Source organism: Topomyia yanbarensis, chromosome 3 (assembly GCF_030247195.1).
Source record: "Topomyia yanbarensis strain Yona2022 chromosome 3, ASM3024719v1, whole genome shotgun sequence".
Classification (NCBI taxonomy): Eukaryota; Metazoa; Arthropoda; class Insecta; order Diptera; family Culicidae; genus Topomyia; species Topomyia yanbarensis.
In genome coordinates, this window is record NC_080672.1 from 60,861,477 (window position 1) to 60,886,509 (window position 25,033).

Below are 25,033 nucleotides of genomic sequence, written 5' to 3' on the forward strand. Positions count from 1 at the left end.
AATGAATCAAATGAATCAAATGAATCAAATGAATCAAATGAATCAAATGAATCAAATGAATCAAATGAATCAAATGAATCAAATGAATCAAGAGAAATAAATGGATCAAATGAATCAAATGAATCAAATGAATCAAATGAATCAAATGAATCAAATGAATCAAATGAATCAAACGAATCAAATGAATCAAATGAATCAAATGAATCAAATGAATCAAATGAATCAAATGAATCAAATGAATCAAATGAATCAAATGAATCAAATGAATCAAATGAATCAAATGAATCAAATGAATCAAATGAATCAAATGAATCAAATGAATCAAATGAATCAAGTGAATCAAATGAATCAAATGAATCAAATGAATCAAATGAACCAAATGAATCAAATGAATCAAATGAATCAAATGAATCAAATGAATCAAATGAATCAAATGAAATGAATGACACAATAAATAAAACGGGTGATTAGAACGAAATAATCGAAATTGAGAACCATTGTTTGATGCCATTTTGAAAGAATTTATGAAAAAAAGCTAAAAAATTGTGCCGAATAGCCTAAGAGCTATGGAAATTTAAAAATAAACAGGTGACGCAGACCCGTGCGCAAGGGGAGGGTTTTGGTGGTTTAAACTTCTCCCGTGAGGGTTTTGAATTAATTTTAAAAATTTATTAACTACCTGTTCAGGAAAAGGATATAGTGCAAACCGTTGAGACACACAAAATGTCATTTGAGTTCAGTAACTCTATTAACAAGTCGATGAAGCAATCTTACGAGGGGTGCTGGAAAGGGATACATGTCAAGTTGGTCGGCTTCTCTGATGGATCGCTTCACATTTCGACTAGCTTGGATATTGGCTGCAGTTGTGAGTAGACCAGTTATGCAGCAGATGTCGGTCAGTGGGTTAGCAACAGGTGCGAAGAAGGAAAAACACGAAGTTGGACACAATCAAGATATAATCGCCTGGAGAAATTTCACCGCCGATGATCACTCGGTCGGAGTGACAGCTAAGTGGATCGCGAACATGGACATCGGTATCGGGTGAAATACCGCCGCCGAGGAAGTCTCAGCATCAGCTAGGTGATAAATAGGAACGAGTAGCTCCACGGAGGATAAGAAACCCTGCGAAGGGTGTTGTAAAGAGATGTAAATTCTTCTGTCGACACCTCCGCATAGGTTCGTGTCCCAACAAGTGACGATATTGCCAGCTGACTTGAGAAGGTCAGATATACCGCGAAGGTTGGACAGCAAGCAAGGAAAAGTAGCTATGGATAAACATATGAACGATTAACACAAAACAACAAGAAAAAGAACACAATCCCTACTGAAGTAGTACCTAACGCTTGTCCCGGATGGATGGTGATTGCGAGATACAAGAGGTTTAGGTTTAGTCGGTTGGCTTAACTACTACAAATCAATCAGAATCTACCACGTGCCAGCAAGTGGTGGTGTCTGTTGATGATTCCTTTTCAATAACAAACATTTACCCATTCTGTTGAGCTGAGTCGAATGGTAAACAAAACTCGTAAAAATCTTTAATGTATAGTTATCTATACCTTTCTTTTGAAAGAAGCGTAAAAAACAAAATCCTCCCCTTCAGAATTTTCCGCGCACGGGCCTTGGTGACTAAAACTAATCTGTCATATATTCTCTCTGTCTTTCTCTTTCTTTCATTCTCTCCCTCTTCCACATGGTGCACAGAGACATGCCTCCCTTTGCCTTGAGACATGTTGGTAAACTCGAGTGATCCACAATAAATCTGTCTAAGCTCGACTCCAACCAGCAGAAGACAAAAGATTAGCCCGTAAGATATCAAATCTGTTCTTAATTACTCTGTCACTTCTAGTTTTCGGATCTGTACATTCCAAATCCTTGCTCTCACTTCAGTACTATGGCCGTAAACTGTTCATGACATTCCTTTCTTAATAAGCTCCAACAAATTGAATGTCATTAAAAGAAAAATGTGACTAAATATTAGTTCAGATGAAAAAAGCAGACTAGTAATTATGAACAGAAGAAACGTGTGTTTTAACACGGCACCCTACCCTCTACTTTTTGAGTTGGTCCCACTGTGCAGCCTTTTCTTCGAAATTCCCATCCCATACTGAAAGCATTGACCAATTCAGAAAGATAAAAATAGCCTTTTCACCATAATCCCAACATAACGTGTGATTTGCCAACAGCATGCCATGTTCTCTCGCAGGATACGTGTGTCCATTTCAATTTGCAGCAACCGATTATCTGCTCAACGCTCGGTCGCTCCTGGTTGGTCGGTCACACAATGTCGATGTTTCTCTGACATTCCTAGTTTAGCTTCCCTGTGAATAGAAAACGGAGAAGGTCGTTCCCGACCCAGCCTCCATTCGGTCGTCATTTGAATAAGACAAATTGTGAGGCTAAGATGCTGGCAACGTTCGTCTGCTTCCAGCAGCAGGGGCCAGTCGGAGAACGAAAGCGACTTTGAATGCATAATAAATAATGAGAATCTTGCATAAATCACCATCTTTTATTTGTATCTGTATGATTGGGAAGCAGCAGAGCGCTGCCGCTAAGAAGGACACATTGAACGTCACATATAGTCCTGGCTGGGCGGTTGATGTGCTAAAGTGGGCGAAAGGATCTGGGTTAAGCCACGGCATTTGACTGCATTCAGTTGGGTTGTGGTTCCGAGCGTTGAAAGAAGCAGGAGAAGTACGCATTGGAAATGCTCAGTTCTTGCTGGAGAACTGGCGAAAGGGCGAAAGAAAATTGCCATGGCAAATGGTACAATTTGCTGCTGTCTGGATTTATTTCGTGCGCTTTTTATTCTCCTGACGGGAAAGCTTGACGAAGAAAGTGCAGGATTTAGAGAGCAATGCAGTTCCCTGGGATGTTATTTTTTCTGATTTTACTTTCTTTGCGTCTGACGTACTGCGGGTCTTTCAATGAATGCTTTTGACTGCTGTTAATCGTGTCATGTGCCTTTGCACAATGCTATCGTTACGTTGAACAATTATTTTCTAACGATTTTTGAATGAATTTTTTGTTAAGCTCTACTCTCTTTCTCTATGATCTCTTGTACGATTAATACTTTTTGGTTCTTTTATCATTGGTTCTGCATAATCACATAAACTGATGTAAAAGATTTTAAATCTAGCTGTTTGCGAAAAGACGATACAACGGGAAATGATTTTGAATAAAACAAAATGATTGTAGCTAATCCGAGATGTAGAACAACAATGGTTTGATTGGTATAAATATGGTTAGACGTTGGATTCGCAAACCAAAAAAAAAATAAGAGATCGTTTTTGCTTTCTTACCAGCAAACCCGAGCTATTTTTTCTTCTTCTGTTTATGTTTTTGGTTGAGTCTATTCTAAGAAGAATCGGAAACATGGCGAGGCGTTTAACTATATTGCCAGATCTATTGCACCGGAAGTGGGCCCTAGCTTTTGTGTTTGCTTTCCTAGATATCACTCGAAACCAGCCAGTTGTATTTAGGACGGTGCCAGTTACTGAAGAGATGAATTCGAATCGCAAAATACAGCATTAGTTATTTAACCTAGGGTGACAATAAAACGACCATTTTTGAAATCACTAATCTACACCCCCTAGCGTCGTTACAAATCATGAAAAAATGACACTGTCCAAATTTGAGCGAAATCGGTTAACCCTAACCCCTCCCCCAAAGAGCTTAAAGTTTGTATGGGATTTTTGGCCAAAATGTATGGGGAAACACTCACAGTTCACAAAATCGCCGCTAGATGTCGCTGTAAACTTCCAATCACTGACCTAGGAAGGAGTTAAGCTTTTGAAGATATGCTGAACAAGTTTGTCAAGTGAGCAAGACTGCAAGACAATCCAACCAACCGTTAAAGAGTTATTAACGTTTAAAGTTGGATACTGCTGCTTAACATTCGCAAAGGGCGTACTCCGCTTATCTCATGTATGTGAACCACGAGTGAAGGTGGGACAAAGTTAGGAAAAATTCATATATCTCTGAAACGATGAGAGATAGAAAGCAATGATGTTCCACAAAGTTGTAGAGGAATAAAATGACTTTTTGGTTTCACTAGAAAGTTTCAGGATTTCTCCGCAAGGTGGCGGTAGTGAGCCAAGCAATTCAAAGGGAATACTCCTATCTGTATAACGGTAAGAGATGGAGCATTTGGATGTTCTACAAAGTTGTAGAGAAGCAAAAAATATTTTCTTTTCTCATTTGAAAAATGCAGAATTCTACCACATGGTGGCGCCAGTGATCAAAATTAATTCAAGGTAATACTCCTATCCATACAATGGTAAGAGCTAGTGCAATCTGATGTTCTGCGAAGTTATACAGCATTTCAAAGGCTTTCGTGTTTTTGTTATTAAAATTGGAATAAGGACGCATATATACTGTGTGTATGAAGCTTAAGGGGTTATACCGTTTTTATATGTCAAAAAATCGATTTTTTTATTCTTTGAGAATATTTTTCCAAATTTTATAGAGATCCGAGAAATAGATCGAAAGTTACAGCGCTTCCAAGCGTGCTTCGTCTACCAAGCGCTGTGGTAATTTTAAACTCGAATATCTCGAAATACCGATTTAAAAAAAATGGTTTTCCCGTGATCACGACTCCTGAAATACCACTTAACCGATTGTCTTTATTTTTTTAAAATTGATCGTAATTAATTTTTCTCATAGCTTAACAATTCCTTTTTTATGTTTGTTTTGTAGATGAGAATTTTTTAATACAATTTTAAAAGCCTAAAACAGCGTTCACGAATGCAGGAAAAAAGTTGAAATGTAGTCTCCGGTTATTCAACTGGGTCGACTAATAGAAACCGACTAAAATTACAATTATTTTGTTCAAGATGTGTGGTTCGAACTGGTTTTAGTTGGGTGTTGTAAAATCCGTTTTTTCGTCGTGCATGCTACTCTCTATCAGAAATGAAAATAATTTCCTCTGCTAGTAGTAGGTAACAACACAAATTGATTCATCCACCAGCTGTGTACAGTTCACAAATATTTTTTCCCGGTATTGTACAGCCTGTTCACGCCGAAGTGAACATAATACCGGAAAATTATTTTGACCGCTAAAATCGACACCAGCAGAAAGTGTGCCAAATCGAATGATTTCCCATCCTTGGCACAGATGAATTTTTTCTCCAATTTCGGTCAGCTGGCGCACACGTAAACCGATGGCAAGTTAATATCATTGCTGCCCAGCTGATTGCGGCTGATCGGTCCAACAATGACTTTTGCAGTCCGGTGGTTTCTACGCAAATTCGTTGCCGTAGCAGCACCGACTGAAGAGGATCGCACACACTCGGGGCGATCATCATCTTTAACCCGTCAGCCCATACCATGCCTGTGGGACCGGACGGGAGTACAAAGTTTATCGCCGATCAAGACAGTCCAGCACAACTGACTGTGCGTCGCGCTCGCCGTGCATACGTTGCACACCGCTTCCCCACCGACCGGGACTTAGATAAATTAGGAGCAGTGAAATTTGAATATAACATGTAAATTGTGTAAATAAATGTTGCTTGTTCTAGAACATAGACTTTTAGTGTTGCGCGGGCTAAAAGTGATTGCAGAAGGCAGAAAAGAACGCCCTTTTGCTGGCCTGTGCGGGGCCAGCCCAGTTTGTTTAGTTTTCCTGTTTGGGTGCTGTTCGTCCGGTTGTGTGTTGTGTTTCACTGTTTCCCGGGCTTGAGTATCGGCCAGATCCCGGCGTAAACATGGTCCTTCGAGCCGGATAGATCCTCAAGTCCGCAGGATGGCGCTCCATTTACCGCAAGCCAAGCGGTCCGCTGCAAACGCGCGCAACGATCGCGCTTTTGTTTTCGCGAGCGCCATCGCGATCTACCCGGTCTGTGGGAGAAAATGCAATGGAGACTGCACCCATTTTCCAATACTGCGAAGACGCGGATCGAGATTACTTTCGCTGCTGATTTGGAGAATCGGCGGCCAGCTGGAGAGCTATGCAACAAATCTGCCAGCTGTAGGACGCGTGGGTGAGTGCAGTTCCATTCAAGTGTGTGAATAAATCGGTGCGTCTGGTAGTCTTTTTTCTTGCCGTTGACGAGGAAACACAATTCGCGAAAGTTACACACCGACCGCGCTGTAACAGTAGGTCCAAGCAGGACCGATTCGTGGCCACAACACGTCCCGCTTTCGCTGCGATTCTTCGGGACGAGCACCGTTGTGAGCCATTTACGTCATCACATATTAGTGAGCACCCTACGACGAAGACTACCAGCCCGATTCACACTCGAAACCAGCCATATTGTGGCATCAGATGACAAATCCCACGTCATCAATTTGCGGCAAACCGACGGCCGCTTCATCTAGTGCAGCACAGAACGTGATCGTGTCTTACCTACATAAGCCTGCACTAGATTTGCTCTACCTGCATCAGAGCTGCTTCGTACCCCGTACACGCACACTAGGCTCGTTAAGGAGATCTGGTGGCCAAAATGTGCGCAACGTTAACCTATATACACGCACGATTCGTTCTTCCTGGAAGCAATTGGCTTCACTTTTCCCGTCAAAGACGACCGAAGGACGATTCTCACACACACACACAACTACACACGGATGTCGAGTCACTTTCCGATCTGGGAAGCAACCAAGTGCTTCATATTTCACCGTTGGTGTTTTCTGGTCCCACCAAAGGGCGATTTGGTGGATTTATGATCGCGTATTCGCCAGAAATCATGCAACCGGAAGGTGACATTCGCCAAATTCTTCACGTCATCCGTCAGCTCACCCGATACTGGATCAACTTTCCGTGGGATTCTGTTCCTCAACGCACTACTTGTGGTTGGACTGGAGGAATCCATCTTTTTGCGTGTAATCCGTACACGGATGTACGGATTGCACCACAAAGTTGATCACATCGCATCACTACACACAGTAAGTTACGGCGAAGCGGTTTTGTCACCACCATCAACGAAGCCATAGCAGCAAACACACCCGCCGGACGAGATCCCGGCCCTCACTCAGGGTATAGAGTCGCCAGACGAGATCCTGGCCCAAGCTCGGGGGAATCGAGCAGTTCCTGAAGCATCTGTAAAGAGCACAAGCCTCGCCGGGCGGGTTCTCGGAACCCCCCGGCTGTGACTTGACAATAGTTAAGTACAATTTTTTCGCTCAGCAGCAACGATGTTTGCGTACAGATTTTCTATTATTTCAGCTTTCATCGTGATCTTTACTCACCGCACTATAGTCTGTACGCACATCCATCCGGACAGAATTTCCGTTTGATCAAGACCGTAGGTGCACTAATCGCCGCACCACCGACGCTTTATGATTATCATCCCGACAGAATATCGGACTACACCCTATACGAGCATCATCCCGACAGAATATCGGTATGAAATCTATTCTCATCACCACGAACGTTTGTGACGTCACGGGATCACCACTCCGGTAGCAGACTGGACCGCACAGTAATTTTCTGTGATCGCCGTCGATAAGTCACCTTCACCTAGGAACACAATCTCCGGACAGTTTCCGAACCGTTCTACGTCATCGCAAGAACCAGAATTATCGATATTCCAGTAGTTCAAGATTGGCTCGGCCCATCTCGGTGGCCTAAGCAACAACTTGTTGAATTTCTTTAATAATTCAAGGCGGGGAGAATGTTCACGCCGAAGTGAACATAATACCGGAAAATTATTTTGACCGCTAAAATCGACACCAGCAGAAAGTGTGCCAAATCGAATGATTTCCCATCCTTGGCACAGATGAATTTTTTCTCCAATTTCGGTCAGCTGGCGCACACGTAAACCGATGGCAAGTTAATATCATTGCTGCCCAGCTGATTGCGGCTGATCGGTCCAACAATGACTTTTGCAGTCCGGTGGTTTCTACGCAAATTCGTTGCCGTAGCAGCACCGACTGAAGAGGATCGCACACACTCGGGGCGATCATCATCTTTAACCCGTCAGCCCATACCATGCCTGTGGGACCGGACGGGAGTACAAAGTTTATCGCCGATCAAGACAGTCCAGCACAACTGACTGTGCGTCGCGCTCGCCGTGCATACGTTGCACACCGCTTCCCCACCGACCGGGACTTAGATAAATTAGGAGCAGTGAAATTTGAATATAACATGTAAATTGTGTAAATAAATGTTGCTTGTTCTAGAACATAGACTTTTAGTGTTGCGCGGGCTAAAAGTGATTGCAGAAGGCAGAAAAGAACGCCCTTTTGCTGGCCTGTGCGGGGCCAGCCCAGTTTGTTTAGTTTTCCTGTTTGGGTGCTGTTCGTCCGGTTGTGTGTTGTGTTTCACTGTTTCCCGGGCTTGAGTATCGGCCAGATCCCGGCGTAAACACAGCCCTTGGATAACCCTGTACGCTCTAAACAGCTCTACACAAAAAATTGAAATGAAACTGTAGCGGACCTACATTTAAAATTTCTCATCATTTCAGTGTCCGGTTGGTGCATCATATTGAAGGCTCTGACCGAGATGAGCTGAAACATTTCCCCATTTCCAAGTAGTTTTTTTTCGAAAGATTTTTCAAAACAGGTTTTCGTTATTAATGCATGTCATACATACCCCAAAATTTTATACAACATTGTTGAACTTGTTTTCGACAAATTCCGAAAATTGATTAATTCCGTGCAGTATGATATGAAAAGATATGAGCGTTCCAAACCTTACACGACTTTCATCCCAAAATTTTGAAAAGGGCCCGTATATTGAATGATAAGCCGCCGCGGTACAATTTTCGAAAATTTACACTTTTATTGGGTTACTTTGAGGTCCTAGAATGGACAGGGCTCCAGAATGTAAATTTAGCAGGAATTTTATCTTTTTGCTAAAATTAAATGATTTAGCCTTACAATATGTTTGGCAAAGTTGTTGTACTTTACAAGCCCTTTATTTTGCTTTAAACAGAAGCTAGGGTGGTTCTAACTTTAGCAATATTTAATACGAAACTTTTGAGCGGTTCGAGATAGAGCTTGACTATTATCGATGAAGTTGCAGAACAACACATTTTAGCCAAATTTGCTGAAGATACGCAAGCTCTAGCTTTTATACTTTCCATTGCCCGACAAATCCAAATGTAAGCTGTAAGGTGTTCCTTAAAAACGTTTTTATTTCTATAAAAAGTTTTCATTTTACACTAAAGTACCCTATGGACAGGAGCACAAGATTATTTAAGGGTGCATAATTTTCTTTAAAACTCCAACTACCAAAAATTTTTCGTTTGAAAGGTATGAGAACTTTTATATAAAAAAATATAACTTTCATATAGCATTATCTTCGATTAGGACACTGAACATTAAATACCGTTGGTTGTTGTCATATGATATAGCAAGCTTTGTAGTATAGATCGCGGAAAATGGCAAATACAATATTTTTACGTCTTGCAATATTTACTCATAAAAGAGCTTATTTTTAGTAAAAAGTATATATAACTTTCTAACGAGAGATGCTAGAGGTTCGGTACATTGAGACAAAATGCTCTCCTTCAAAATATCTGAAAGTTTTTCTTACGGGATCCTCATGAAAAATTAAAACTGCAAAAGTAATATAAAGAAAACCATTTGTTAAGAAACATCCTATTTTTTTTGGAAAATTTCTTGTAAAATGGAAAATACACGACATAGAGTTTCAGTGTCTTCGACCAAGTTTTTTAAAATTTTATTTTCTACGAAGCTCTATCTCGAACCATTTAAAAGTTAATTTTAAGATTTAAAAAAATTTGAACCACTCACATTAAAACGCTAGGTTCTATTATTCAAAAGATATAAGAACTTATAATATCAAAAATAGAATTTTTGTAATCAACTTTATGAACTTTTAGAAAATAACGTATTCGTTATTTTTTGCTCAATTATAACTCTAGTAATGACCTTAGTTATACTTGAAAAAGAATTATTATTTGTTTGCCCCAATGAGTGATATTGTTATTGTTGGCGAAAAAGTGCTCATAACTCATCAGCAAAAATAGTTAGATATAATAGTTGCCTTGAAACATATATAAATAGTTGCCATGAAACAAGTTATTTTTCTTAAAACAATCTTAAAGTTGTCACCCTAACCTTCAATTTTAAAATAAAAGTATAAGTTGTAAATGAAAAGTATGATAGGTAGAGCTCACATGTCTTCAGCAAACTTTTCCAAGATTTGTCATTCTACAACTTCGTTGAAGGTTATTTGGCTCTAGCTGGAATAATTAAAAAGTTATTTTTTTTATCTTGGTATAATTACCCTATCTGTTTTTTTAACAAAAAGAAGAAACCCACAAACTACGAAAACTTCTCCAAAGACTTATTAAGGCTAAGTTGTTTAGATTTAGAAAAATCTCAAAATTCCTGCTAAATTTACATTCTGGACCACTGTGGAACGGTAATCCTTATTTCTATGACCTCACATGGACTACAATTCCAAAGTATTGATTTGAATTGTTCAGTTTGGAAGTTTTGTGTGGTATCAGATATGACGAAAAATCGGGTCTTCAAATGGGCGTAGTATCCTTTGCCTACTACCAAAATATCAGTCCTGTACTCGTATAACCAATATCATTTGAATTGGGTTCGCAGCACATGGCACGTCTTGAGGCGACCAACGAGCACCGACGACAACAACATACACTGTTTTCCTCCGGCGATAGCGAGCAACATGCGCGATGAACCGCATAAAATACCCAGCTGTCGCAATGATCCACCCATTCTTGAAGACAAAAGCAAAATTCAAATATCTGGTGATGTGGTGATCTGGTGGGCAGGTAGCGCAATTGGCATGCACGCTTTGCTTATTTGCAAAAAAGGGGGATGCTGAATATAATAGTAGCACAGCGCGAAATGGATTGTAGCCTACTTAGGTATTTATCCCAGGCTGACAATATTCTAGTACAATATAGTACTTAAGCCCTGTAGTCCGCGTAAGAAAACAGAATATATTTCGAGCAGCCTATTTCTAAGTTATAAGTGAGGCCAGATTTGATGAAAAAGTCACTAATTGGCATTCGAATGACCCTAGTAGTTCTCACCTATCACCAAATTATCAGCCCTGTAATCGTGCAACCAATGCTAGTCTAACTGGATTCACAGCGCATTGTGTACGCTTCTTCTGCGAGAGGTAATAAACGAGCACTGACGCGCGGCACTATACACGACATCTCTGAGACAAGAGCGCTCTTAAAGTTAGTCAACAGTTAGTTAAAAAAATTAAAAATGCTATATAAATTAATGCAACAGGAGAAATATAAATGGGGTTACGAAGAAATTTAAGAATATAGATTTTATCATAGCATGATAATCTTAAGAAAACTTTGTAACATGTTATGAATTATAAAAGAATCTCTGCACAAGAAATAGGAGTAAAGATTCGAAAAAATTAGAAAACATTCAAAAGGTGCATTAAAATACAACATACTCTATGCTGTTTGCACCACTAAGCGGCCTAAATTCAATTTTTACAACGAGACACGAAAGCCTTTGAAATACTATATAGCTTCGCAGAACATCAGATTGCACTAGCTCTTACCATTGTATGGATAGGAGCATTACCTTGAATTAATTTTGATCACTGGCGCCACCATGTGATAGAATTCTGCATTTTTCAAATGAAAAAAGAAAATATTTTTTGCTACTCTACAACTTTGTAGAACATTCAAATGATTCATCTCTTACCGTTATACAGATAGGAGTATTCCCTTTAAATTGTTTGGCTCACTACCGCCACCTTGCGGAGAAATCCTGAAACTTTCTAGTGAAACCAAAAAGTCATTTTATTCCTCTACAACTTTGTGGAACATCATAGCTTTCTATCTCTCATCGTTTCAGAGATATATGAATTTTTCCTAACTTTGTCCCACCTTCACTCGTGGTTCACATACATGAGATAAGCGGAGTACGCCCTTTGCGAATGTTAAGCAGCAGTATCCAACTTTAAACGTTAATAACTCTTTAACGGTTGGTTGGATTGTCTTGCAGTCTTCGACAAACTTGTTCAGCATATCTTCAAAAGCTTAACTCCTTCCTAGGTCAGTGATTGGAAGTTTACAGCGACATCTAGCGGCGATTTTGTGAACTGTTAGTGTTTCCCCATACATTTTGGCCAAAAATCCCATATAAACTTTAAGCTCTTTGGGGGAGGGGTTAGGGTTAACCGATTTCGCTCAAATTTGGACAGTGTCATTTTTTCATGATTTGGATCGACGCTAGGGGGTGTAGGTTGCGAAATTTTTTTTTTCATATAAATCATTGTCACCCTACTAGGTATTGTATCCTTGTTGCACAAATTGGCCTTGTCTATCGGACATAAAGAGTGCTTAGTAGAACCTCCGCAGTATTGTACTATTAAAATATGACCATATAAATGCTATTTCTAATTTTCAACAGGTCTACGGATATTTCAAACAGCAATAGAAATGTACATTGTTTTAGTGCTTGGTCATACTAAGACAAGAATGAAGCTAAGGTTAAAATCTCTTCAATGGAAACAAAAAGTACCTAGACATTGTTTACGGATAGCTAGCGTTCTGATCTGGCTACGGAATAGCGATTCACCATAGTCATCAAAACCACCCAAACTGGAAACCTCCATTGATCATCGTTTCGATGGCAATTCCCGGCAGCAAACATCAACACAGTTCAGCACCCAATCTAACTGAATATCATCTTCCGAGCAAATTCCAATAGAGTGACAAACAGGAAAAATCTACACAATAAACAGCCGAATATAATAAACATCAATTTGACTCGACATTAGCTTTCATTCAAGAGGAAAGAAGTCAATTTTTCCCCGAACGCCGAACCACCCAGGAGGCCCAACGCAACGGCCCAGACCACTTATACCCCCTAGTTACTTTTTGCCCGGCGAAAAATATCATTCTGTTCCACCGGCAGTATGTACGCAGTACAGTGGCACCGACCGACGGCGATAGCCGAGCACGAAAGGACCAACAATCAAGAGGCAGAATGGAGAGCTTTCATGGTAAAAGTGATTTTGTCTTCCCTTCCGTTCATCGGTCGCGCCCCTCCCCACAACACTCACTAGTGAAAGCCAGCCAAGGCTGGTCTAGCATCATCGTTTTAGGCTCCTTGAAGTGTCACATGTGCCGCCGTCGTTTGCCTTCCCTCGAGGGAGTGAGAAAGACTCCGGTTCAGTGCTCGGTCACGGTACAGTACAGGTGTACCGTGCAATGGTGATTTGGGATGGTAAGTGTGCCGGTACATTGGCTAAATTAAAGGTCAATTGATGATGCTTAGAAGGTGCTTCCACGCGGAATCATTTTAGGTGATGAGATTAGCCGTGGGAGCCCCCATTGTCTAGGTGAGCAATTGTCTTCAACACGTCCCTTTCGAAGCTCTTCCTGCGACGCGGTGGCATACTGGTTAAATTTTGTACTTGGTTATCGGTTGTAGCAGGGGAGCTTTTAAAAGAGGTTTTGGTTTCGGTTGCAGGATATTGATCTTCCGAAGGATAAATTCGTAAGCAATAGTATTCGAATCTTTTCGAGTGAGGTACACTATTCGGGTATCCGATTAGCTGTGCATGAAGAAAAATTTGCTCCTACTTGTACAGATGATAGTATTACAATATCATCCTTATATTCTGGAGTTTAAAAACTTTCATCATTTTACAAAGAAGGCATAGCTGTTGATTGATCATCTATCTCAATTTAGATAAAACTTTTGCTGCAGTCTACCTTCTCATCTCGCACAGATTTGGAGCTAGAAATCATACTATTGCAGATACAAGTAAAGCAAAAACAGTTTTTCTACCCACTGTTTGCTACTTATCCACCGTAGAAACAGTATGGTGTAGTTATCGGTCGCTGTACAGTGAAAATTAGTGTATCACAGAAGCAAAAAGGAGCCTTGCGGGATCATACCATAGACCTCGGGTTCGCGAGATGAAACAATTACTAAAAGTGAATATGACGTACCAAGTGAGTTAAGGATGCACACATGCTGACATCGGAAGGCCGATTAAACGCGACACACTACGGTGGGCTGTACATGTAACGCGAATGCCGGCTGAGATACTGGTTGCAACTACACCCAGCAGTGAACCTGGAAGATGTAATCGTTTCCGGAGCGAACCTCATGCTCGCCGGTTCACAGCGGGACCATCCGGACTTAAGCCCATATATGAATGTTATGCGATATTCTCGCTAGTATTTTTCTCCTATCAGCTGATCCATCAGAGACATTTTTGCGAAATTTTAAGTCATTTGAACGTAAAATGAATTTTTGGCAGCTTTTTGAAGGGCATAATTCAAGTGTTTTTGCAGAATTTGACCATGGGAACTACATCCGGTTATTTTCGTTTTTCAAAGAAAAACTTTATTAAAATAAAACACCAAAATTATCCGTGTGATAAAATTACATCGTAAAATCGCTAAAAATAAGTCACTAGTCGGTTTAGTTAGTGTTTAGATTGAATTCGAACTTTTCATGCGACAACAACGACGACGTCCGCGAATGCCCGCGATCACACTATACTCATTCGAAAGCTTTTAATTTTCTCTTAAAAATGGGTATATGCTAGTTTTGCGAAAACTTGCGATAAGCAGTCAAAATTTATAAAAACTGTGAATGGAGACGCATGGTTATTACTGATATTTAATTTGATTAATCACTTTACAGCTAGAATAATGACACGAATACATGGACAACTTTCAAATAGCATTGAGAGCATAATCTACAAGGGTTTTACTAGTGATCAAGAGTAAGGAGCCGAGTGGGAAGTATGTTTTTTGGATGGTAGACGTAATAAGAATGTTCGAAAATCAGTAAATATTTTCAACCATCTGAAACAGGTTATAAAATGTTTCTGGAACTATTTCTTGCTAACTTGCGCAATAAATGTCAAATAGAGTGAACACAGTTGAGTTCCATTCATTTGGTGAGACTATTTTGATCCGAACTTGCATAGCACTGATATAGCTTAAGGGTATGCGATATTATCCAAATAAAATAAGACCATTTTTAAATGAACCATATACGCGAAAAAAAGGTTTTGGATTTACTTTCATTTAAGATATGAAATAAGCAATCTAAGCAACTTAAAACACACCTGCAAAAAACAAATCGTTAACCATCTTGTTGATTAGTGAATGTGATTAAACATTCCACTAAGACGCTCAAAATGTTTGTTTTGAAAATGATAGAAAATGTAGCTTTCATATCAAGTAACCCATTAATGAATTAAATGTTCCAAAATTAGTCGAATACATCTTATTTGATCCGTAAAAACAAAATAATCATTTCTGAAGCCCCATAATTCGTTTCAATATGGAAAATAAATTCCAAAATTGAAAAAAATCATTATAAAAGATGACACGGTCCTTCATGGGGCCCCGCATTTAAAGCTGGATCGGCACTAGTTAGGAACGTTCAACTGAGCCTACTTCCATCGGCTGTGGTACCGAGTTTCGAACGTACTTGGAGACCTACCAAAACCTATCGTTACTAGGGTAGTGGAAAGACGTGGTTGTCAGTCCGTGGATCAGTTCGATAAAATCCTTCAGTGGCGGATCCAAGGGGAGGGTCCTGGGGGTCCGGGCCTCCCCCCGAAAATTTTAATCTCATTGAGAAATTTTAAAATAGTTTCTATTTTAAATTCGTTCTAAATTTCAAATCATTCCAAACCAGATTCTACAACCAAAATGATTTTAGTTAAAAAAGGGTATTACATATTACGTATTGTACAGTGAACATTTCAAAATCGAAATTACGGACCCCCCTCCCCCGAATTTTTTTTCTGGATCCGCTCCTGAAATCCTTATTCACATCCGTGTTCTGCCGCCAGTATGCCCTGATTAAGATCTCATTGGTATCGATCCTAATGTGCGGATTGGCACCACAGTTGGGATGTGATACATTTATTGCTAAGATCTTTAGTCTTTGGTACACTGAAAGTCATTCGAAGAAGAAAATAACAAAACAAATTCTTGTTTTCCTAATTAGTTCATACTATGTTGCGTTTCGGCTTCGCCTAATCAGAAACCGACACTAACTTATTGTCGGAATAGATTAGCGCCTGCTGGACGCAAATCCCTTAAAACTAAAACACACTTTGTATTTCAATCGAACGACTGATCAAACGTGATGTCCCGTTTGAGCGGAAGCCGAAGCCGAAACTTGTCTTTGCAGGCCTATGCGAAAGCACTATGCTATATTTTCACCCTAAGGAGGAAAATATGGTAAAAACCAAAATTTCTCACTAGGGTGAAAATTTGTTGGTAAAAACCAGTCTTTGTACAGGAGGGCACAAATCCTTATTTCATACTATGTTGCGTTTCGGCTTCGCCTCAAATTCTTGTTTTCCTAATTAGTTGATTTCAACAGAAAAATGAAAAACGTAAAAACGTAAATTTTCACTTAATTTTGCGAAATGCTCAAATAATTGTTATTGGAAATTATTATTGATTTTGATTCAAGATGCACATCACACGAAATGACAACAAAGTAGCCAAGATGCACACCTTACTGAAAGCTTGTTTTAGCCCGGACTACCTGAACTAGTACACAAAAAAAAACAGAAATTCAACTGACCTCATTTTGGTTTTACCTAGATTTTCTTTAAAAACATTGCAATAAAGGAATGATTTTAATTGACATTTTTTCAATACATCTAGGTACATTGAAATTTCAAAAGTATTTTCGAAAATTGTCAAAATCATTCTATTTCGGATTTTGTCGATTATATAGTAAAATTTCAATTGTTAACAAATGTAATATGCAATATGATAATTATTTTTCATCTTTTGAGATTCTAAACTAGATGTGGAATAAGTATGAAGCTTTTTTGTAGTGCAGGCTGACTAAATAGAAAAGAAATTAAAATTATACCTTTCATCTAAAATTGAAATCATCAATCAATTACTTATTTATGTATTTATTTATAATTGATATCAACAGACACAGTGTGGTCCTAAGGATAATTTCTTAATCTATTTAAAAAGTTAAACTGTAATCTGCTACGTGGAATGTGAAGATCGAACTCGGATGAAACTCTGTTGAAGGTCCTCTGCAAACCGATGAGGGCACCGTTTACTCCATAGTTAGTCCGGCGAAGAGGTAATCGGAGGAATAAATTATTGCGAAGGGCGCGAGGGCGAACGTTCATATTTATGGCACTGAGAAGCTCGGGGCAGTCAATTCGATCTTGCAAAATATCCGAAATCATCATAGCACGGAATAGATCCCGCCGCACTTGCAATGTATCGAGTCCAATAAGCAAACCCCGGCTTTCGTAACTTGGCAGCTGGTGAGGGTTGTTCCAAGGCAATCGACGAAGAGCAAACCGAACAAATCTGCGCTGTACTGTCTCAATTCGATGGACACCGTTAAGATAATGAGGGTTTCACACAACTGAACAATATTCCAGAGTTGATCGAATGAGTGAGCAGTAGAGAGATTTCAAGCAGTAAATATCTGAAAAGTGCTTAGATATTCTCATTATGAACCCCAAATAGCGACACAATTCGCTCTGTCAATAGTGGATTCAGCTAGACAGTAATCGAATCGAATTGGCGTTTTTTTTCCTCGAGAACGTAATGACCGTACATTTCTTGGGGCTTAGGGTCATTCGGTTGAGCACGCACTAGTCCGCAAAGGTTACCAGTTGGCGTTGAAGGAAAGCTGCATCATCAGTATTCCGGATTCTATGGTATAACTTGAGGTCGTAGGCGAAAGACAGCCGTGGTCCTTCTAAACAAAAGTTGACGTCGTTGAAATACAGAAGAAAAATCAATGGACCGAGATGGCTGCCTTGCGGAATACCAGATGAAGCAAAGAACTCTTCGGATACACAATCACCTATCTTGACTGCTAGACGACGATCACTGAGATACGATTGCATCCAACGGAAAATACTAGTACCAAAGCCAAGTCTATCCAACTTTGCCACTGCAATAGCGTGATTAATCTTGTCAAAAGCAGCTGAAAGGTCCGTGTAGATAACGTCAGTTTGAAGTCCGTCCGACATGGCATCTGTAACATATGTTGTGAACGACAGTGGCTGGAGATGGGTTCCAACACAGCCATTTCAAATAGTTTAGGAGCTGGGCTTAGCGTTGCAATACCACGGTAGTTGTCAACTACCTTTTTATCACCTTTTTTGTGAACTGGAAACATGAAGCAGGATTTCCAGAGTTCGGGAAATACTCCCGTTGTTAGCGAAAATTGAAACAGATGACAAAGAGGTTCAATTAGACCGACAGAGCATTTTTTTAAGAATAATAGTTTTTTTTTCATAAAACGTTTATTTGACACGGCGTTTGCAAAAGCTTTTTTTCGCCGAGGTTTTTTTATATTACATGTTACAAAGGTTCTTAAGTCTATCACGTTATAATAAAAGTTCACTTTCTAATGCTAACACTGAGGATAATAATCATTTTGAATATTTTTATTTATACTATATTTTCTTGAATTTCATTGTAAACCTATTGATAGTTTTTCTGTAATCTTTGTTTATTTTTTTTTCTTTATTTATATCGTTTTATCTAACTTAACTAACTGCGAAGAAATCTAAATTGTTTGTGGGTAGCAAGGGAAAAAACTAGAAATATTGTGGGGATAATTATATTTGAATATTTATTGTTTCCAGGAAATGATAAATATGGCCCATGTATGCGAGATCTCGTAAAGCGAGGATATCACGAACAGGAACATAGGGTGGTTTTCTTCTGGCTCGTAAGGATTAATTGGGATCTGGCTTCACGATATTCAGTGCAAGACCAAACAATTTGTTCAATGTCTTCGTAACTCTCTCCGCAAGCACATTGATTATCTTCTGCGATCCCAATGCGGCGGAGATGCGCATTCAACGTATAATGGTTGGACATGAGTCTAGACATCACACGAATGAAGTTTCGACTTACATCCAACCCTTTGAACCATGCCTTCGTTGATACTTTAGGGATAATTGAGTGCAACCACCGTACCAGATGTCCATTGTCCCATGATGTTTGCCAACTAGTAAACGTCCTCTGACGAGAAGCGCTATAAAATTCATTGAAGGCAATAGGTCTTTCATAGATGTCACCGTCCAGCGCCCCTATTTTGGCTAAATTATCCGCTCTCTCATTACCCGGTATGGAGCAATGAGCGGGAATCCACACTAAGGTAATTTGATAAGATTTGTTTGTTAATTTAGTTAAGTATTCTCGTATCTTCTTCAAAAAGAATGGAGCGTGATTATCAAGCTTTAATGAGCGTAGTGCCTTAATTGTGCTGAGGCTATCTGTGAAGATGAAATAATGGCTCGGAAGTAAAGTATCAATGATTTCCAGACTATAGTGAACTGCTGCTAGTTCGGCTGTATAAACGGAGGCAGGTTCTGCAAGCTTGAAAGAGATCGAGGTGTTATTGTTGAAAATACCGAAGCCAGTGGCCTCATTGATTCGTGACCCATCAGTGTAGAACATTTTATGGCAGTCAATGTGTTGGTATTTACTTATGAATATTTTAGGGATCTCCAAAGAGAGCAGGTGATCCGGGATTCCACGAATTTCCTCTTGCATGGACGTGTCGAAAAATAAAGTGGAATCGGGAGTATCTAGTATATTAACACATGTCAGAACATAACTAGAAGGCGTTATTTCTTGTGACATGTGATTGAAGTACACTGTCATGAATCTGGTTTGGGATTGAAGCTCGACAAGTCTTTCAAAATTTTCAATTATCAATGGATTCATAACCTCACATCGTATAAGTAAACGAGAGGAGAGATCCCAGAATCGATCTTTTAAGGGAAGAACTCCCGCTAGTACTTCAAGACTCATCGTATGTGTCGATTGCATGGAACCTAAGGCGATTCGTAAACAACGATACTGTATTCGTTCCAATTTAATAATGTGAGTGTTTGCAGCTGAACGGAAACAGAAGAACCCATATTCCATTACTGAAAGTATCGTTGTTTGATACAATCTTATCACGTCACTTGGATGAGCACCCCACCAAGATCCGGTTATTGTTCGGAGAAAATTTATCCTTTGTTGGCACTTCTTTATCAGATACCTAATGTGGCCTCCCAATGTACCTTTAGAATCGAACCAAATTCCGAGATATTTAAAGGTCATGACTTGGGCTATCGTTCTACCAACCAACTGAAGCTGAAGCTGAGCTGGATCACGCTTCCTTGAAAAAACAACCAACTCTGTTTTCTCCGTAGAGAAATCGATGCCTAACTTCAAAGCCCAACTTGATAAATTATCCAAACTATCTTGCAGTGGTTGTTGTAATTTTATGGCTTTTGGTCCTGTAACAGAAACCACGCCATCATCTGCAAGTTGCCTTAGAGTGCATGGGCTGACAATACAATTATCAATGTCATTCACGTAAAAATTGTAGAGAAGAGGGCTTAAACAAGAACCTTGTGGGAGACCCATGTAACTTATTCTGAATGTTGCCAAATCGCCATATGAAAAATGCATGTGCTTTTCTGACAATAAGTTGTATAAATAATTATTTAATATTGGTGAAAGACCACATTGATGTAGTTTCTCTGAGAGAACATCAATGGAAACAGAGTCGAATGCTCCTTGTATGTCTAAGAGCACAGACGCCATTTGTTATTTTTTTGCGTAAGCTAGTTGGATTTCTGACGAAAGCAGCGCCAGACAATCATTCGTTCCTTTTCCCCTCCGAAAACCAAACTGGGTATCTGATAGCAAGCCGTTCGCTTCAACCCAATTGTCGAGACGTCGTAGGATAATTTTTTCCAACAATTTCCTGATGCAGGATAGCATTGCAATCGGTCGATACGAGTTATGGTTTTATGGTTATGGAGGCTGGTTTTCCCGGTTTTGGAATGGCGATAACTCTCACTTGTCTCCAGTCGTGCGGGACAATGTTCTGCTCAAGAAGCTTATTGAATAAATTCAACAAGCGTCTTTTTGCTAGGTCAGGCAGATTCTTCACCAAGTTGAATTTAATTCTGTCTGGACCCGGAGCATTATTGTTGCATGAGAGGAGTGCAATTGAAAATTCCATCATTGTCAAAGGCGAATCTATGAAATCGTTACTTGTGGGAGCATCGCGAATGATTTTCTGCGCAGGAGCAGAATCTGGACAAACTTTCATGGCAAAATTAAATGTCCAGCGATTCGAAAAATCTTCGCTTTCATTAGTTACGTTTCGATTCCTCATTCTTCTGGCTGTGTTCCAAAGAGTACTCATTGATGTTTCTCTTGACAAGCCATCAACGAAGCGTCTCCAATAACTAGACTTTTTGGCACGACGGAGACTGTCAAATTTGTTTTGCAAAATCGAATAATTTTCAAAGTTCGCACGTGTACACCCTTTCCGTTTCATAATTTCTTTGTAAGCAACTTGTTTAGCATCATATGCATCCGAACACTCTTTGTCCCACCAGAGATTAGGAGGCCGGCTATTCATTGTCATGCCAGGATTGCATTTCGTTTGGGTTTGTTCTGCTGCTTCAATAATCAAACCCGCTAGAAATTCATATTCTTCGGTAGGTGGAAGCTCTTCCGTCGAAACAAGAGAAGTGGAAATTAAAGATTGGTATTTTTTCCAATCAATATTTCGTGTCAAGTCATAAGGGACATTGATTGAATTCGTGAGGCCTAATTCACTGTTAATTGAAATAACGACTGGCAAATGATTGCTACCGTGAGGATCAGGTACAACCTTCCACGTGCAATCTAACCGAAGTGATGTCGAGCATAGAGATAGATCTAATGCACTTGGTCGTGCGGGTGGTCTGGGAATGCGTGTTGCTTCGCCTGTATTTAAAACTCTCATATTGAGCTCGTCACAAACATTGTATATCAAAGAGGATCGATTATCATTGAAGAGGGAGCCCCACAATACTCCGTGCGAGTTGAAGTCTCCCAGTATCAGCCGCGGAGCAGCCATGGATTCCACTACCTCAAAAATCTGACGTTGTCCAATTTGAGCTTTGGGAGGTATATATATATAGAAGCGATAGACATGTCATTGCCTTTAATGTTCGTTTGGACAGCTACAGCCTCAATGCCCGCGAACAAGGGTATGTTAATTCTATAGAAAGAATAGCACTTTTTAATTCCTAGAAGCACTCCTCCATACGGGGTGTCTCGGTATAGGCGAATAATGTTGAAATCATTCAAGTTGAAATTAATGTTTGAGGTAAGCCATGTTTCACATAAAGCAAAAGCATCGCATTTCAAATTATGCAGCAAAATTTTTAAGGTGTCAATTTTAGGTATGATACTTCTGCTATTCCACTGTAAAACAGTGATGGAATCTTTCACTGGAGAAGGTGAATTATCCATCGAAAGATACAATCGCTGCAATGATGGGCCATTGAGCAATCAGCTGCTCTAAAAATGTTCTAATTGTTAGGAGGAACGCTGAAAGTATACTTTTTAGTGGTTCAGAAATATTGAATGCTTTGAAAATCCAATCAACAATTTCAGAAAATTTCAATAAACCTATCCCCGGTTGAGGCTCGGAGGAAGTTGAAGTTTTATTATTTCCAGTAATGGTGTTCTGTTTGGATTGTACATTACCAAAACCGGGAGGGACTGGCTTCGGTATTGCATCGGAATTCTTTAGCTTTGGCCGCAATTTATTTGTTGGAGGAGAAATTTTAAGGCTTGGCTGTTTGGGAAAAGAGGATTGTTTTCTTTTCCTGGATCCTCTAGGTAAAACAAATGATGTTCCTTCGGACGCTTCGTCAGATTCAGACTCTTTCGGCAATAGTATAGCGTATCTGTTTTCTACTACCGTGGGTTCAGGAGTAGCTTTTTTCAGTATTTCTGCATAAGAGCGCTTAGACCTCTCCTTCAAGGATCGTATAATGAATATCTTGAAACTTATAAATGGTATAAACAATTCAAAGAAGACAATTGATGCTTCTATCTATTCTGTATTAATCTCTCAAATATTACGAAGATCCGTTGAATATGTTGCGAGTTTTTACTACAAATGTAAACAAAAGTCGCACTCGCACGTGTCATAGGTGTTGTAAGGCGTGTCATAATCGGGCATGGAAAATTTTCCATAGAAAAAAAAATTATCAATTATTAACTTTTATTTATATCTTTGGTTTCATTTGGTCTATAGATTAACGGTTACATGCATTTTAAAGCAAATGAGTCAGGGAATATAGCAACAATAGTTATTTTTGGTTACAGTGTTGCCAAATATGCTATATTTCCAGTTTAAAACTTAAATTGCATTTTTTCACAATTCGTTTGTTTTTGTTTTGAAAATGATTATGCCATTGTGTTCCTCAGATAGTTTTACACATAAAAACATCTTATACATCAAGAGAACTTGAGCCAATCCCCAGACACGGTCATTAGAAGCAAAAATTTAAAAAAAAATCGCAGGACGCTTTTCGGTATATTTCAGTAATCTAGCAGAATGTCTAAATTCTGAAAACGCCACTTTGTAGAGATTTGTTAGACAAGTGATGTGGCATATCTAACTCAGTTTACCCCAAAATGGTGTTTGTCATAAGATAGTACAACAGCGACGATATACGATTGCACAAATCGTAGGTGGCTGTACAATGATCAGCTAATATTTAACAAGATATCCACCATACCGTGTCGGAAGAAACAAAACATTTGGGATTAATGCTTTTACTTCATAGTGGACAATAATCACAGTCCTTACAATCGCCGAGGAAGGGAAGGAACGTTAGTTCAATATCTACTAGCGAAAGTGCAGGGAGCCCATACTACTCTCATAGATATTAGTGTTAGTAGGGCAGGTTGATTATGAGGAGCTCATTCAACAACATTTCATAGGAAATACAGTGCAAAATGAATGTAGCTTACCTACTGTATTGATTTGATGTACATATATGCATGAGTTAGAAAATGTTCATAGGGAACTTACCATTTTTTTAGTTTTCTATTTTCTTATCTCCTATTTACGGAAGAGATTCAGTAAACCTATTCAACCATTTTTCGTATTAAGTGAAGAGAAGCAAAGAAAGAAAAAGCAAAAAAAGAAAGCAACCGCGCATCCTACGGTAATGAACTAAAATTTCTTGACGTCATCCACTGTTTCAACTAAGGCCAGCAATCATACACCTGCACGCACACCACATTAAGAAGTCAACATCGACACGAACTACGAACGCATCTCAATCCATCGCAGTCCTCTATTGCCCATTAATTGAGAAAACAAGCCACTATTAAGCAGCCTTACATGGGGATATCATTTCTTCAGGTTGTGACGTCACATCTTTTTAGCGCACATTCACCAACACACTCAAAATGAATAATGCTCCCACCCTTGCTGCCTGGTTCGCTTTTTTTCACAACACACATGCATCATGATTTCATTGTAATTAATCACTTAAACTCCTAAACTTTACTTCCATCATCATACAAAAAGACTCGAAACGATTTGTACCTAAACCTTGGGCACTTTAGGGAATTTATAAACACTAAACCAGCTAGTTCGAAATGGTTCACAGAAACACGTATGTATCCGATCAAGTGCTCCCAAAAACTCTTCACTCACTACAGTCTCAACAGAAAAGATAGATAAATCAACAAGAAATCATAAATCACCAGTAACCTAATTCAAAATAACGGAATTAGAACATTCTTAAAACCAAAATAAACTTCCAGAATCCTCGAAGAAGATTCCAAATTGACCGAACCAAGATCATTGGCGAGATCAATATATTCCCGCAAATTATTTCAACGAAGCCTAAAAGATTTATCTGGGAACCAAAATTAACATTAGGCAAGGTTCGCAGTTCTATCACCCCCTCCGCTCCGCCTACATTCATTGTTGAAATGGCAAATGAACTATCCATAGCACGGCCTCGCTCGGCTGCACCAAACAAAACAAATTGATGCCTGATCGGCAACGAAGAAGAAAGAGGGAGAGAGACAGCATCCAAAAGTTGTAAGAGATTGATTAAATTTGCTTCCTGTTGATAGCATCCTGATAAAACGAGCATTTGGTAAGAACCGTCGTCGGTCGCCGTAGGTAAGCCTTGTATTTTGAGGTTAGAACTTCGAACGGGAAAAATGATGAACCTGTAGGAGCACAATATCGGCCGTCTCGATGAAAGATGCTCCACTGACGACGACGACGACGACTACGATGATGATGATGA

General features: G+C 39.5%; 1 protein-coding gene across 4 annotated transcripts in view; it reads right to left on the bottom strand.

The window, feature by feature from the left end:
* Positions 1 to 25,033, bottom strand: part of LOC131688646 (beta-1-syntrophin) — an 856,448-nt gene that overhangs the window by 156,501 nt on the left and 674,914 nt on the right. The window lies entirely within an intron of this gene.